We start from the raw sequence: 15194 nt of genomic DNA, 5'->3' as shown, positions 1-15194 counted from the left end.
AGACGTAAAAATATGATTAAGAAGTCGTCTGTAAGGGATATAAAATTTGTTGGAAGTAGGAAGAGTGATAAAATATCTTGAATTGTAATTTAATAGCTTCTGTTTGATGATGGAGACTGTAATTCTCTCTTCATGGTGGCAGGTTTTGGATTTTATTGTGAGCATTTTTGAAAAAATTTTGCAGCAATTTTGGAAAATTGACGCTTCTATTTATAATGTTTAAAGAGCTCACAGTCTTAAGATCATTGCGATTATTAATCTGTTGTACCACACTCTTCAAACCTACAGTTTATAGTAGGATTCGAACCATTTGCAAGCTCTGCACATTGTAAAGACTCGAATACATCATCAAGACCTAATGTACCCCGTAATGTACCTAGTTACAATTCGTGTGCACACGATTTGGTAAAGAAAATCATCCAAATACTATTACATCCTTGTACATCTAGCAAAGAAGACACATTATGTGCCACGAATCGAGCTTCGCAACTAGAACGGAAAAAGAACTTTCAAGATTAAAAATGACTTGGGATTGAACTCAGGATATTTGGCAAGTAAGGTCAATTAGGCCACTGATGCCATTTCACAGTTTGACGCTTCTAACTTCATCCTGCCAGAGAAGCTATGTCGCTGACTGGATATGTGTAATTCTCTCTTTAGTGAGGAACTCTTTCAACTTGAAAACCTTCTTTAAATTCAAAAAGTATTCAAATAACGTAAAAAAATGCACAAAATCAATCAAAACACGTAAAGCAAGTACAGCAGTGCCATAAAAAAAATTCCTCCAACCACGAATCCCAATAAAATACGCAAATTTTCATTTCTTTTCAATCAATTTAATCAGCACAAAGAAAGAAAAATTTAACCTGCGAGTAACAAGAAGGCACCCCGAAGGATGAAAATACTCAAAAAAAGAAGACATAAAAGTGAGTCAAATTTATGCTCACAAAAGATCCTCAAAAAAAAAACTTTTCTCTCATGAACATGCTACATCACCTTTATGTGCTGCAACAATAGCAATAGAATAAAAAAAGGCACAAAAAAAATGCTCAAATGGCTATGAAAATATGGGGAAAATTGTCTTCACAAAAGAGGGAAATCCTTAAAGTTCTCTTTTTATTTCTCTGAATAATCGTGAATATATCCAACAAAAATTATGAGAGACTACGAACGTGGGACACATTGGGGTTCAATATTTAGACAGATTTGTGTGAAAGGTCGTGAAATTGTTTGAGATTCTTGTGAAGGTTTTAGTGATATGAATTTAAATGTTAGGGAAAAAAGCATTTGACAGAGGTTGAAGTCTTCTTTATTTAAATTACTATTAAGAGGTAGAATGTAGATGTCAAGGACAATGGATGATTTACTTCATTGATTTTCGAGTTGAATGTTCCGACATATTTCAATTTTCACGGTCAAAATTAGTGAGAAACAGTATTAGTGGAATTTTGATGCTTTTGGAAAACACGATGGGATAGCGCATTCTTCTCGTAGCAACTTGGAACAAATTTCTGAGAAAAACAACCCGGGACTTTTAATCCCGACATTATTGTGCACTTAAGGTAAACCAGGTAATATCTAGTAATACCCTCAACAAAATTAAGCGAAACTTACTGTAAGACATGATCCTACGTGGAGTTTAAGTTACAAAATTTGCTTTTCAGCCTATTATCGGTTCAAACTGTTCCCGGAAAGTACACAGCATAGAAATATACGAATATCCGCCTAAGTAAAATGCGATCCAGGTCCTAGAGAATAATTTTCAGATCAGACTAGTGGAATACTTGGCTCAGACCAACGTAACTCACGACCATGGCCAAAGTGACTCTTACCCCAATCCAGTATTACGTTTACTCTAGTCCTGTGTGATTTTTGCCTCAGGATTTGAGATTTGCCTGTCAGCGTTACTTTGTCGCCTGACCAGAGTTCTCAGATCAGACCTCAGGTCAGAATCAAGTCGGTCTTGATTTTCGGTCATTTCTGCCCTATGTGCCATCAGGGTTATTTGCTGAAATGTTACCTTAAATTTTCAAAATTCATCAAATTGTGTCTTTAAATACTGCAAAGCTCTAGATTTCCCCAGAAAAATTCTCACTCTAGTAGGGACTTAATCTCTTTATCTCTAGTAGGCTCCCCTTATCTGAACATCTAGAACCACACCTACATGCCTCAAACAAGTGTATAAGCCTAGAACACCAAATTTTCCATAACATAAAGAAACATCTCTTCGATTGAGTACGGGCGTAGGGATTTTTTTAAACATTCAAATTTTCCATTCGTTTGACTCAGGCACTTGAAATTCATAGAGCGACTTGTAGAAGCACAAACACATCCAAAAAAAAATCTTTTTCCTTTTTCTCTCCATTTTTTCTATATTTCTGTCTAATGACATGCACACTTGTGTGAGAAAAGTAAATTCTTCTTTATTATTTTTTATTTTATTCCACAAGAGTGCCTCAAGTGATGTGAAGTACCAAACGCACTGTCAAGTGAATGAGTCAATTTACTTTTCTATCTCTCTTTTATTTCAATGGCGGATTGGCTTCATATGAAATTCAATATGAATATCTAATCTAATCGAAAATGCTGTCAAATTTAACGTATGTGTACCTACTTATGGATAAGCATGTGTGTGGAGGAGGATGGAAGACAATTGAGTTTCGAGTATTTTTAGAGTGAGCAATCAAAATGAAATTGAGTTGACAATGAAAATTACCATCGAATGTGTAACAGTAAAAGGCCATTTATGTCATATGATATTTTAGTCGGTACGCAAACGAAGAAATTTGAGGAGTCTTGTCATTAACTCCCCACACTCCTGATCCCCCACAATAAATGTCATTTAAATTGGCTGGCTTCAATTCCAACAAATATGGATTAGATTTCAAGTGCCAAGAGGCATGTGTTGATTTTTATGCTTACTTTATCCACACACGAGCTTTCACATATAAAGCTGATATTGATTCAATCCCTCATTTAAAATTCAATTTTCTCTTGTTTTTCTTCTTTCACAATTACCGTCATTATCATTACCATTAGCAGTATGTATGATAATATCGGAGTTATGATGAAAATTTGTATGAGAGAGATTTTTGTTTGCTTTCTGTTGCTTTATTTGTACGTGTTGGGGACGGAGGTGGAAGGTTGAAACCTTACCATTCATATACTGACTATAGGGTTACTATCCTTTATACAGGGTTTGGATAGGCTGCTTTTAATCTATCCGTTCAACTACATATCCGAAAATGAACTACTTCTGCCAGTTACTGGTAAAAGACAAAAAATGACCGAGGACAGTCAATCGCTAACTTTGATATTGAAAAAAATGTTTAAATGAGCATTGTGTTGCGCTCTTTAACAACCCCTGGTGACTCAGTAGGTGAGAGCCTTTGACACGGAATTAAGAAAACATGGGTCCGAGTCTTACTTGGTTATGTAATCGGAAAGTGCACTTCTCTTTCTCTAGAACCTTAGTTGTAGGATAGAAAAGGATTATTGCCAATTTGACTTACAGTAAAACTAGAAAACGACTGAGTTTGGCCTACATTCCCTGACTAGGTTTTGAAAGCTTCGTTTTTACAACAAAAAGTTTGGTTCACTGGATTGTGCTGATTGAGGAATGTTAGTACAAAAACTCCAGAACTAGACAGCGCTCAGACCACTGTAAAAGCTAGATTGGAAATTGAACGAACACCAAATTGCCATGACGCTGTCTCCTCCCAGCTACTCTTTAAACTAAGCTTATCCTTGAGTGGAACGGTGTCTTAAAATTTAATTTCAACTTTAATGCTTTTTAAAGCTTCAAACATAAAACAGAATTCTAAATATAAAGCTTAAAGCTGACCTAGAAGGCAGTCATGTATGCTTTAAAAAATATATGAAAACTGTCAGAATGTGCCTGCCTTTCTTTTTATTTAGAGCATCAAATGAGTTTTCATGATTTTTTGCTAAAAACATATTCCAAACTTTATATTGCGAAAAAGTATCCCAAAACTTTTATTTTTAGTTTTATAGAATTAAAACAGCCCGAGGACGTCTACTCAAATATTTATGCAAAATATTCACAGAAGCTCTCAGAAAAAAATGAATTTAAATTCCGTAGCTTATGCTGATCCTGAATAAATTTCATTTTGGCAAATAGCAAAAAACTTTCTTTTTTTTCGACAGTAAAATTCAAATTTCTAAGCAAAATATCCCACGATGTCTTGAAAACTCCCAGGATAATGCATAAAATTCCTTCAGGATACAAGCAGCATGTCAAATTCAATATTCTTTTAAATTAAATCCGGAAATGGGGTTCGTTCATATGTTTTGTAGCCAGGGGTGTAGACAGCAATTTTCAAATTGCGGGGAGGGAAAATGAATCCGAATTTTTACGAAAAACTGTAGAAATTTGAATTTTTTGACAAAAGTTACATCCTTATATGGCTCTATACGACATTATACGACCTTATATGGCTCTATACGTTCTTATATGGCTCTATACGTCTTTATATGGCTCTATACGCCCTTATAAGGCTCTCTACGTCCTTACATTTGCCAATATGGTCATATTCATCCTTACATGGCCTAATATGGTCAAATACGTCTTTATATGGCCCTATATGGCCCTATACGTTCGATATTTTGTATATTGTACGGTATTTTTGATCAAAAGCTCGATTTTTTGCATTACGTGACAAATGAACGACCCCGAAACGACTCTAACACATAAAAAAATTCCCAATTTCACTTATTCCATCCCTAAGACTGTCTATGCATAAAACATAAAACGATCTCAAATGAAGAATTTTAAAATAAAAAATATAAAAAAAATTATCACGCACGACAAGAATGATTTTAAGTGGAAATTTAGACATAAAAATTCTTTTCCTTTTTAAAAGGAATAAATTAAATTTGATGAAAATAAAAAATAAAATTCCTTAAATTTGAGTTTAGTTTTAGTTTTTTAGTTTAGTTCAAGTTTATTAACCTAACGGTAGTTTTTAGATAAGGATTATACAAAATTTGAGTATACAGATGGAGATTCAGAGTTACAGTAGAGTTGTATGGAAAATTCATAATAAAAAGATAGATTAGTAATCTCAACAATTAGAGGCAGTTATATACAATTCAATGCGTATTAATTCATAAGGAGGAGGGAATTCACGAAGAAGGAAAAAACTACTTCTTCCTACTTATTCTTTTGACGGTACTTTTAAGCCTTGGTTTACAAATTGGCTGGTTTGAAGTTTCATCTTGACGTTCGGCAGGGCGAAAGCCCATCAGGAAGTTTTTTTCATCAATGCTACTGTCATGATCGGTGTGTTTTGGCATAAGACGATCGAAAATTGAGCGGGAAGTAGTAGCTGGAGAGTGTCTCATTTGATTACTATTAGATGAGGAGGTAGGACGATACAATTCGGTGTCTCGACGCTTAGTATAATGTTTGACTTTATCGATTATTGTCATCTCGTTCACTTTACATAGTAGGATATCATTATTAAGTACTGTGTTCCAAACATCGGTGTAGTTACGGCCTGCGTTAAGCTGTTTATCAATTCCAATTTTCAATAGATTAGGAACTACGTGATATGTTTCGGCTGAGAAAGATATTGAGCAAAAGAGGCTCTTTAAGGTGTTAAGGAATCCATCAGACAAGCTTGATCGGTTCATCAGAAAGCGCATAGTCGTCTCATTGAACTCATCACGGTCCAAGTGTACTCCGTATATTGATTTTATTTCAGGACAATTTGAGTCATTACGGGCCTTTAAAAAGTTGAGTATAATTCTGGATCGATCATCTTTTATAGCGCGGGCAGTTATATTAACAATTTTATTGTTACAGAGTCCGAATGGATGTATATTGTTTTGACATGGGAAGCTGATTCCAGATGTGTCCGGTAAAACCACTAGAAATATTAAACTATTATTTATCAAAATATTGAATTTACCTATACATATATTTAATATGTTTCTCCTACTGTCAGGTTTCAATTTAACATCAAAAAAATTATACGTACTTATATGGCTCTATACGTTCTTATATGGCTCTATACGTCTTTATATGGCTCTATACGTCCTTATATGGCTCTATACGTCCTTATATGGCTGAATACGTCCTTATATGGCTCTATACGTCCTGATATGGCTCTATACGTCCCTATATGGCTCTATACGTCCCTATATGGCTCTATACGTCCTTACATTTGCTAATATGGTCATATTCATCCTTACATGGAATAATATGATCGAATACGTCTTTATATGGCCCTTTATGGCCCTATATGGCCCTATACGTTCGATATTTTGTGTATTATACGGTATTTTTGATCAAAAGCTCGATTTTTTTGCATTACGTGACAAATGAACGACCCCGAAACGACTAACAAATAAAAAAATTCCCAATTTCACTTATTCCATCCCTAAGACTGTCTATGCATAAAACATAAAACGATCTCAAATGAAGAATTTTAAAATAAAAAATATAAAAAAAAATTATCACGCACGACAAGAATGATTTTAAGTGGAAATTTAGACATAAAAATTCTTTTCCTTTTTAAAAGTGAATAAATTAAATTTGATGAAAATAAAAAATAAAATTCCTTAAATTTGAGAATGTAATTTGTAACAATGAAGGAAATTGACGGAAGTAAAACAAGGTATTATAGCACTGACATGTGATTTGTAGAATTTAATTTTCTTGAGATGATGAAGACGAATTTCGCTTTCGCTTTTTCGGTAAAATATGCGATATTTTTTATTATATTTTAATTCTAATACTTCTTGTTCGAGCTCTGTTTTGTGATTCTGAAGATATAAAATTTTTTGTATATTTAAATTTACAGGGTTGGAATTTAAGAGGAAGTGGTGAGGGTGCTGTTTTTAGTTTTTCTTTAGTTTTAACGACTGGTCTGATCCAAATCATCCATTTATATCACAATTCTCAGACCTCTTAGTCCAATAAAATATCCCTAATGTCTTAACTTCACTAAATTCTCAATATCAACACAATCCTGGCATAACTTATCAAATTTAGTTCAAAATTGGACAAATTCAGTTCAAAATTGAACAAATTCAGTTCAAAATTGGACAAACTTGATTTAAAAGTAATAAGTCTAGTTTAAAATTGAACCCAAATCCAAATTACTTTATTGACCTTATCTAAAGAGCAATGAATAAGTGTTTGAGGAATAATCGGCGTCCAAATGTACATCTTGACATGATTTCTAGTTGATATCTAGACCAACGGTCGACTGTTGACAGATTTTACGGAAATATCCAGAGAAAATGTTATTAATCGACCATAAGTCTGGTTATTAACAAGACATTCCCCCAAGATGTCCACTAGGGTGAGAGTCTGTCCAAGGTTGAACTGAATCTGGCCCATTTTTGAGTCATATCATCCTGATGATGCTTTTTTGATGCTGCTTTCCTGGCATGGCTCTACTCTATTTTGCTATTCAACCATTTCAGCTCCTTTTCCATATTTGACATAATCTCAACCTTGTTTCAATCATTGGATGCCCATAAAATTCAATTCAATTTCCCCAACCCTGTCTTAATTGCAAATTATAAAATAGAAAAGGAATTAGGTACACAAAAAAAAAATAATTTTTAAAATTCTCTCCATGTCGAAAATGGCAGCAACAAAAAACATACTTTTCTGTGCTGTTTTTTCTTATTCTTTACACAAACAATATACAGCAGAGAAAGACACAGACTCTGAATGTTTAACGCTTGGCTTATGCCTGTCAATTGAAAACATTTTCATTCTTCATCGTATGAATATTTACTTAGTTAGAGAATTTATTTTACAATTTCTCCGGCATTTAATTTTAAATGTTTTTGTGCCTTTTTTTTTGCTTTTGCTTTTCTAAATGCTCAGCTCATTGGGAATTTTAACGGTATGACATTGATATATTGTGGATGGTGGGGGAGAAATTGCTGTTGTTGTTGTTGTTGGTTACCTAAATTTTACATTAATTGGGTTGGATGTAAACATGTGTTAAATTAACACTTAATATTTGGAATTTTGGCGGGTTTTTTAATGGAAATAAGGATTTAGGTTCAAAATTGCTCAAAATGAGCTCAAATTGGATAAGTTCAGTTCAAATTTGGATGAATTGTGTTCAAAATTTGTCAAGTTCAATTCTAATTTGGATAATTTTAGTTCAAAATTCGACAAATTTAAATCAAAATTCAATAAATTTGGTTCAAAAATGATCAAATTTAGTTCAAAATTGAGCAAATTTAGTTCAAAATTGGACAAGTTTAGTTCAAAATTGAGCAAATTTAGTTCAAAATTAGACAAGTTTAGTTCAAAATTTGAAAAATCTAGTTCAAATTTGGACAAATTTAGTTCAAAATTGGACAAGTTTAGTTCAAAATTAGACAAGTTTAGTTCAAAATTGAGCAAATTTAGTTCAAAATTGAGCAAATTTAGTTCAAAATTGGACAAAGTTTAGTTCAAAATTGAGCAAATTTAGTTCAAAGTTGTGCAAATTTAGTTCAAAATTGAATTTAAATTCATATCAAATTATTAACAAATCTTTTTCTTGTTCCCTATAACTTCAATATCCAAATAAATCTCTTATTCCAATTCCCAGAACATGTTCCTCCTCAAAAGCATTAAAATCTTAAGTCTAAAATTTAAATCACTACCTTCAATCCTTCCAAACTCAAATAGGATATAATAAAATTTTCTCACGATTCATGAGAAAGCTTATCAGCATACACATGCTCTCGTATTCCGGCAGACTTCCACGAAAAACAATCAGAAAAATGTTTTACAACTTTGGCACATGAGAGCGAACCTTTTACTCATACTTGTTGATGTAAATGCGAAAACAAGTCAAAATGAACTTAAATTTTATAATATATAAAATGATCAAAAGGTACTTCCAACATAATCCTTACAATCTTCCATTACGATTTTCATATATTAATTATATATAGGAGAATGAGAATTTACATATGGCAAAAGGGGGTCTGTTGAGTTGTTACGTAACTCTATTGTCTTAGGGGAGGAAATGGAGGATTTGAGATTCTGTTTTGACTCAAGCAATGCAATTTTAAGGGGAGGGGATGGGAAGTTCAGATTTTGTAGGGGTCAAAAAGCCGAATTGAACTCCTCTCTCCCAAAAGTCACGTTACGTCAGTGGCTAGCAACATTTTTTTTACATGGTACACTTTGGTAGAAAGCCTGGACCGGATTTTCATCTGGCGTACTAGTAGTATGCCGCGGCACACAGGTTGCCCTTCAAAAAGTCAATTTGGGGACCCAAATTCACAAATCGCCAGTGTTTGGCAACTATTTACTTTTCTTCTTAACAGTATATTTTGATTCTAAGCCTCGACCGGAACCGCACCGGCATATTAGTGGTGTATCGTGATACACAGGTTGCCAACCTAGAATCCGACTTCCCCTACGTCACGTCCCCTACGTCAATCCTGGCCAACATTTTACATCTTTCAGCAAATATTGGTGATAATCCTCGACCGCAACAGCACTCACCTTACTAGAAGTGTGCCCCAACTTACATATTGCCACGTAATGCCCACCACTACGTTACATTACAAGACAACGACCCCCACAAAAGTGGAAATATACGAAAATGTAGGAAGGATGTAAATAAATAAACATTTCTCCTTCGAACTTCAAATGGAGAATCGAGAAAGAGATGAAATTTTTTTGGGAGAAATGCAAATTAAATGAAAATATTGACACGAGAGACAGAGAGACGGTAAAGGCACAAAGGTCAAAAAAAAAGTATATCCACTTTTTATTCTCATCTGAACATTCAGAAATGAAAATATGAAATTTTTCTAAAGTTGAATTGTATTTATTTTAGCATCACCTGAAGCATGCTGAACATTTTCGGATGTCCCTTTTTTATGCTTAGTGAAAATTATTCTGGCTGAGGTTCTCGGACGGACGGAACAGAAAAGTTTTACATTATGGATTAATTTGATATGTTATTAAAATTGTGGGAATTTTTGTTGGATGTTGGAAGTGAGCAATTCACAAATTTACACCTACTCATAACTTGTTGGCCACTGTATCTGGGTGATATTAAAGTATACGTATGATAAACTAGGACATACGGATATGTATCAAGGCTGTATGATTAAATTAGCTTTATAAATTGTATATCATGTCTAAAATAGAAAATGAAACTCGTTCCATGCGTAGAATGTGATCAGAATAAGTTTTATATTAATAGACATGGGATATAAATGCTGATGAGTGGATGGGATGTTTATAGCAGGTGTCAAAAATATGTAGATTTCTGGTAAAGATAAGAAATGGAATTAATTTATGGAAATTAGTTTTAAAGGGAATATTAATGGAAGTTATGCTGATGAAATACTTGTAGCTTATAAGATCAGAAGCTGGATGCTTGTTATAGCATCCATAACTGTTCATATAAAAGCTTAAAAAAAGTACTATTCTATATTCTTTAGATCAGCGTTGTCCATACTTTCTACCACGGCATACTGGATTTCCGTAAAACAAGCTCAGATGTACCGCAAAAAAAAAAATTAAAATTACAAAACACAGCCAAGTCATTAGGGCACTGTTACTTAAGGAAACGACCAAAAACTACCAAATTCAAAAGTCACTTCCTTCTCCTCACCGTAATGCCTTGTAATAAAGCCAAGAATGAGTGATTTCCAAACGTTCTCTCACAATGTTAATAAGCTATGAGTTCTGAAACGGCCCGAGAGACCTGAAACGGTTGCTAAAACCTGAAATGGCTAAAAAGACCTGAAAATTCTCATGCCAAGTCATTCTTCATGGTCCTCTGGATGAATGTGAAGTACGTTTCGAAGAGCTTATCGACTCTACACTACGATTATACAAAAAACGATGAAGGAGGCATTATTTCGCATTGTAACGATAGTCATGAGGAGATTGTACGGAAAGAGAGAGGAGGAAGGATGTCTAAGTTAGAGTTGGCAGGACTCCAATATGAAGACGCTTCCAATAAAGCCAGGACTCTTAAAGTCCTGCCAACATTGGTCTAAGTGCACCTTAATACGCATCTGACTCTATCTTTGAATCACTTTCATCTCAACTCAATCTCAACTTCAGATTCTCAAGTATAATCCACAAGATCATGATTATTTCTTCAAAAATTCCAAAAGCTTATCTGAAAAGCTTGAAATTCCCATCTTTTCAATTTCAAAATCCACCGATCTTATTTATTTATAATATCCAACCAAGTGTAATACCACAAGTTGAGTACTCAGCCACTTCAAAGCTCCTCTAGCACTTTCAACAATCTCACTTGCAGCCGTAAAATACAATTTTTATGTCTCCAAGAACTTTTCTTTACCTTATCATCAGACTAATTCTAAAAATATTCACTTCAAACTTCCCTTTTTATCCACAAAACTTTTCATAAATTGGCACTATCATAAAAGCTCATAATCCTGATCATTATATACAAAAACTTGTTAATGAAATTGTCTTGAGTTTTCATGAAAATTATGCAGTTTTCTTGATTCTAAAGCAGTGCTGGACAACCTTTTTTGAGCCATGGCACATCTTGGTGGTAAGGCTCGACAGAAACCGCACACGGAATACGGTTTGTGACATTTTCAAATGATTTTTGAGTGCCGTGGCACACAGGTTGCCGATCACTGCTCTAAATTGAAAGGATCAATTTCTTGGTAGTAAGCTTCGACCGAAATCACACACTGCATACGGTTCTTGACAATTCGATGGCACATTAGGGTTCCGCGACTCGCAGATTGTCCACCCCTGACAGTTTGGCATCACATCAATTTCCCACAGCACACAGGTTGCCCATCACTGTCCTAAATTGAAAGGATCAACAGTCTTCAGACATGCTGAAAAGTTTCTTGAGAATATTTTTTTTCGGAAGTTTAATCGTAACAATAACCATAATTTTTGAGCATGTTTTGAATTTTTATGTAATCATAAGTGCCAGTTATCACGAGATTTTCACATAAATTCTCAACATTACCCCACCGTAATGCCTCCTCTTATTTACACGTACTCATGTGGAATTGAATTAATAATAATTTTTTGAGGTTTTTTATTGAAAAATTTGTAGGTTGAAAAATGAGTTTTTTGGTGTAGATGGATGAGTGAAGTTGGCATTACGTGGATTGATCGCTATTAAAATTTAATTTAGTGGACCGAAAATTATGATGGATAAAAAAATTAATAAGTGGAGGAAGCATGGTGATAGATAGAGCTTGTGTCAAGTCTAATTCCGGTTTTAAACTGACTTAACCTCAAAAAATGGCTTGATTTCTAAAAATACACCATATTAGCTTTTTAACGATTAGGGGATTAGGGGTGTTGGTCAACGACACAACGGGAAACCCTCGGGATTCTGCGAAAACCTGCGGATATTTGCAGGATTTTCCCGCGGGTTTCCGCGGAATATTTTTTTTTAAATTTCAAATTTCTTAGAGATTTGTTCCAGCGGGTTCCCCGCGGGCTTTTCACGAGTTTCCCAAGGGCTTTCCACGAGTTTCCCACGGGTTTTCTGCCGATTTTTGCAGTACTTTCCCGTGGGTATTGGCGGTTTTTTCTGCGGGTTTCTGTGGATTTTATAGCCACATTCTTAGAACAAGCCCTTATGTCCGTCGAAGACGAAAAGTCACTGTGATCTACGATCTGTTGTACCAAGTCACATTCTTAGCCTACAAATAACTTTTTAAAATTGAATGAAAATGTTCCTCACAATCGTCCCAGATACATAAAATATAAAGTATACCCAAAATATCTTATTTTATTAAATTGGAACAGTTTTGTTATAAACAAAACAAGACCATTTTTTGTTTTACTTTCCTTAAATATGTTGTTGCTTCTTCTTATAAGTGGGGATACGTAGAAGAATGTCAAGATTTTTCCTCCTTTTTTGGGGGTTAGTTGGAAGTAATGTGCACTGATAAAAATAATTTAATATTTTGTATTAGATTTGTATGAGAAAATCTAATACAAAATATTAGATTTTCCTCAAATACAAAAATATTAAATTTTAATAGATTTGTATTAATTTTTGAGGAAAAATTTAAAAAAATAAAAACCGTTGTGGTCATTCCAAATTTAATATATCCGTATTAAAATTTAATATTAGCATATTAAATTTCTTCAAATTTTTGAAACTGAAAAATCCGTTAAAAATTATTAAATCTAATATTTGTTTTATTCGATTTTAATATAATTTTATTAAACTTTATTTATATTGAAAATGTATTTTCACACTTAACGTGGTAATTACATAAAATATTTATAGTTGAACAGAATTTATAAAGCCATGTAAAGCTTTTGATTTGGAATCTTATTCGTAAGGATAGGCTAAAAGTGATGAATTCCATTCCTCGTTTTTCATTAGTGCCCATATATATGACTGCTTCCTCTGGTTCATAATTTTCAATGACTCTGAATAAATTTTCACTTCTTTGACTCCTATGTTTGTCTTTTCAGCTGCAAAATTTATAAAGAATTAATGAATTGAATTATTATTAATAATTAAATTTTGTTACCATTAAAAAGTGGAATCATTGCTCGAAATCCAGTCATTTAGAACGTCCACTTCTTATCCAGTGCTATGTTCTCCTTTGTTCATCGAACATCCAGTTCAGATCACTTCAATATTTATTTACTAAAAAGAGAATTTTTATTAACATATGGATTTTTATCAATTTCCTGAAGAGAAAAGTTACTCTATACTTTATTTGTAGATGCTCATCCAGAGCTTTAATTTCACTTGAATCCTTATTGCACTTTATTAACACACATTTTAAATATTTTAATTACTAAGTCTAAATTGTAATGACACTTCACATTTTTTTACCAATAGAAATATATTAATTTTTAATACTAAAATATTAAATTTTAATACTAAAATATTAAATTTTAATATAAATTTTAATACAAAAATATTGAATTTTAATATTTAAAATATTAAATGATAAAATATTAAATTTTAATACTAAAATATTAAATTTTAATATAAATTTTAATACAAAAATATTGAATTTTAATATTTAAAATATTAAATGATAAAATATTAAATTTTAATACTAAAATATTAAATTTTAATATAAATTTTAATACAAAAATATTGAATTTTAATATTTAAAATATTAAATGATAAAATATTAAATTTTAATACTAAAATATTAAATTTTAATATAGTGGTATTAAAATTCAATAGAAAATATTAAAACTTTTGGATTTTAAACAAAAATCTAATAAAAAACTATTAGAATCTAATAAAAAATATTAGGAAAAAGCTTAATACAAATCTAATATGGAAATATTAAAATTTTTTTTATCAGTGTGGATGGGTGAAATTGATTTTTCAAATTTTTTGGGTACATTTTGTAAGGCAGAAGGCTTAGGAATGACGAAAATGAGGCTATAGGTCGCTGTAGTGCCAGATTCGGAGATTTACGCCGACCAACGACTTAGTCTTCCTACTTTGACTACTTCCTTACTTTACAGACCGTACAGATCAATTGTGATCCATGGCATCCCTCAGTCCTCCTACATTTAGTTCCCATATTCCCCAAAAATCATGCCAAATCCCAAATTCTGTCCGTCACTTCCTAACAATCCCCAAATACTCTTCTTATATCTTTTATTTTATTTGTGACTAAGCACAATTTGAAAAGGAAGAACCAAAAAAAAATATCATAAATAAATAAATATAAAATAATAGGATCTGAATCTTTCGATGCCTTGATGTTCCTTCTTTTTTTCTCCTATATTTTATTTCCAATAAGTGCTAAGTCATATGAAATCATATTAAGAAAGACAACGCAAACATAAAAGTAATTTTCTCATTTTTTTCTCCGTACGGAGACATTAAAGTTATGATGTAGAAAATTTATTAAATTGCTGTAAATGGGAAGAATGAAGCTATTGTGAGGCTGTTTAGTGTAAATGGATTTTTAGGGTGTTTTTGGGGGAATTTTTGATAAATTTTATGGTAAATCCCAGTAGGCTTTGGATTAAAATTTGTGAAATTTTCAAAAATTTTGATAGAATTTTGGATTTGTGAATTGGAAGGAATGGTACAGCATAGAACTAATCACTGACCTGTCTAGTTAAGTAGCAATTCTAAAACTCTTGTTTGAATCCAATTTTAAACTGGAGAAGTTCCTGGAAGCTCACAGTGTAGAAGGAACTGAAAATGTGGTTCCAGACCGGTTCAACTCCCTGA

The sequence above is a fragment of the Chironomus tepperi genome, unplaced genomic scaffold (assembly GCF_022539635.2).
Source record: "Chironomus tepperi strain 1889 unplaced genomic scaffold, CSIRO-AGI_Ctep_v1 contig_8, whole genome shotgun sequence".
Taxonomy (NCBI): Eukaryota; Metazoa; Arthropoda; class Insecta; order Diptera; family Chironomidae; genus Chironomus; species Chironomus tepperi.
This window is presented reverse-complemented; position numbering follows the sequence as displayed.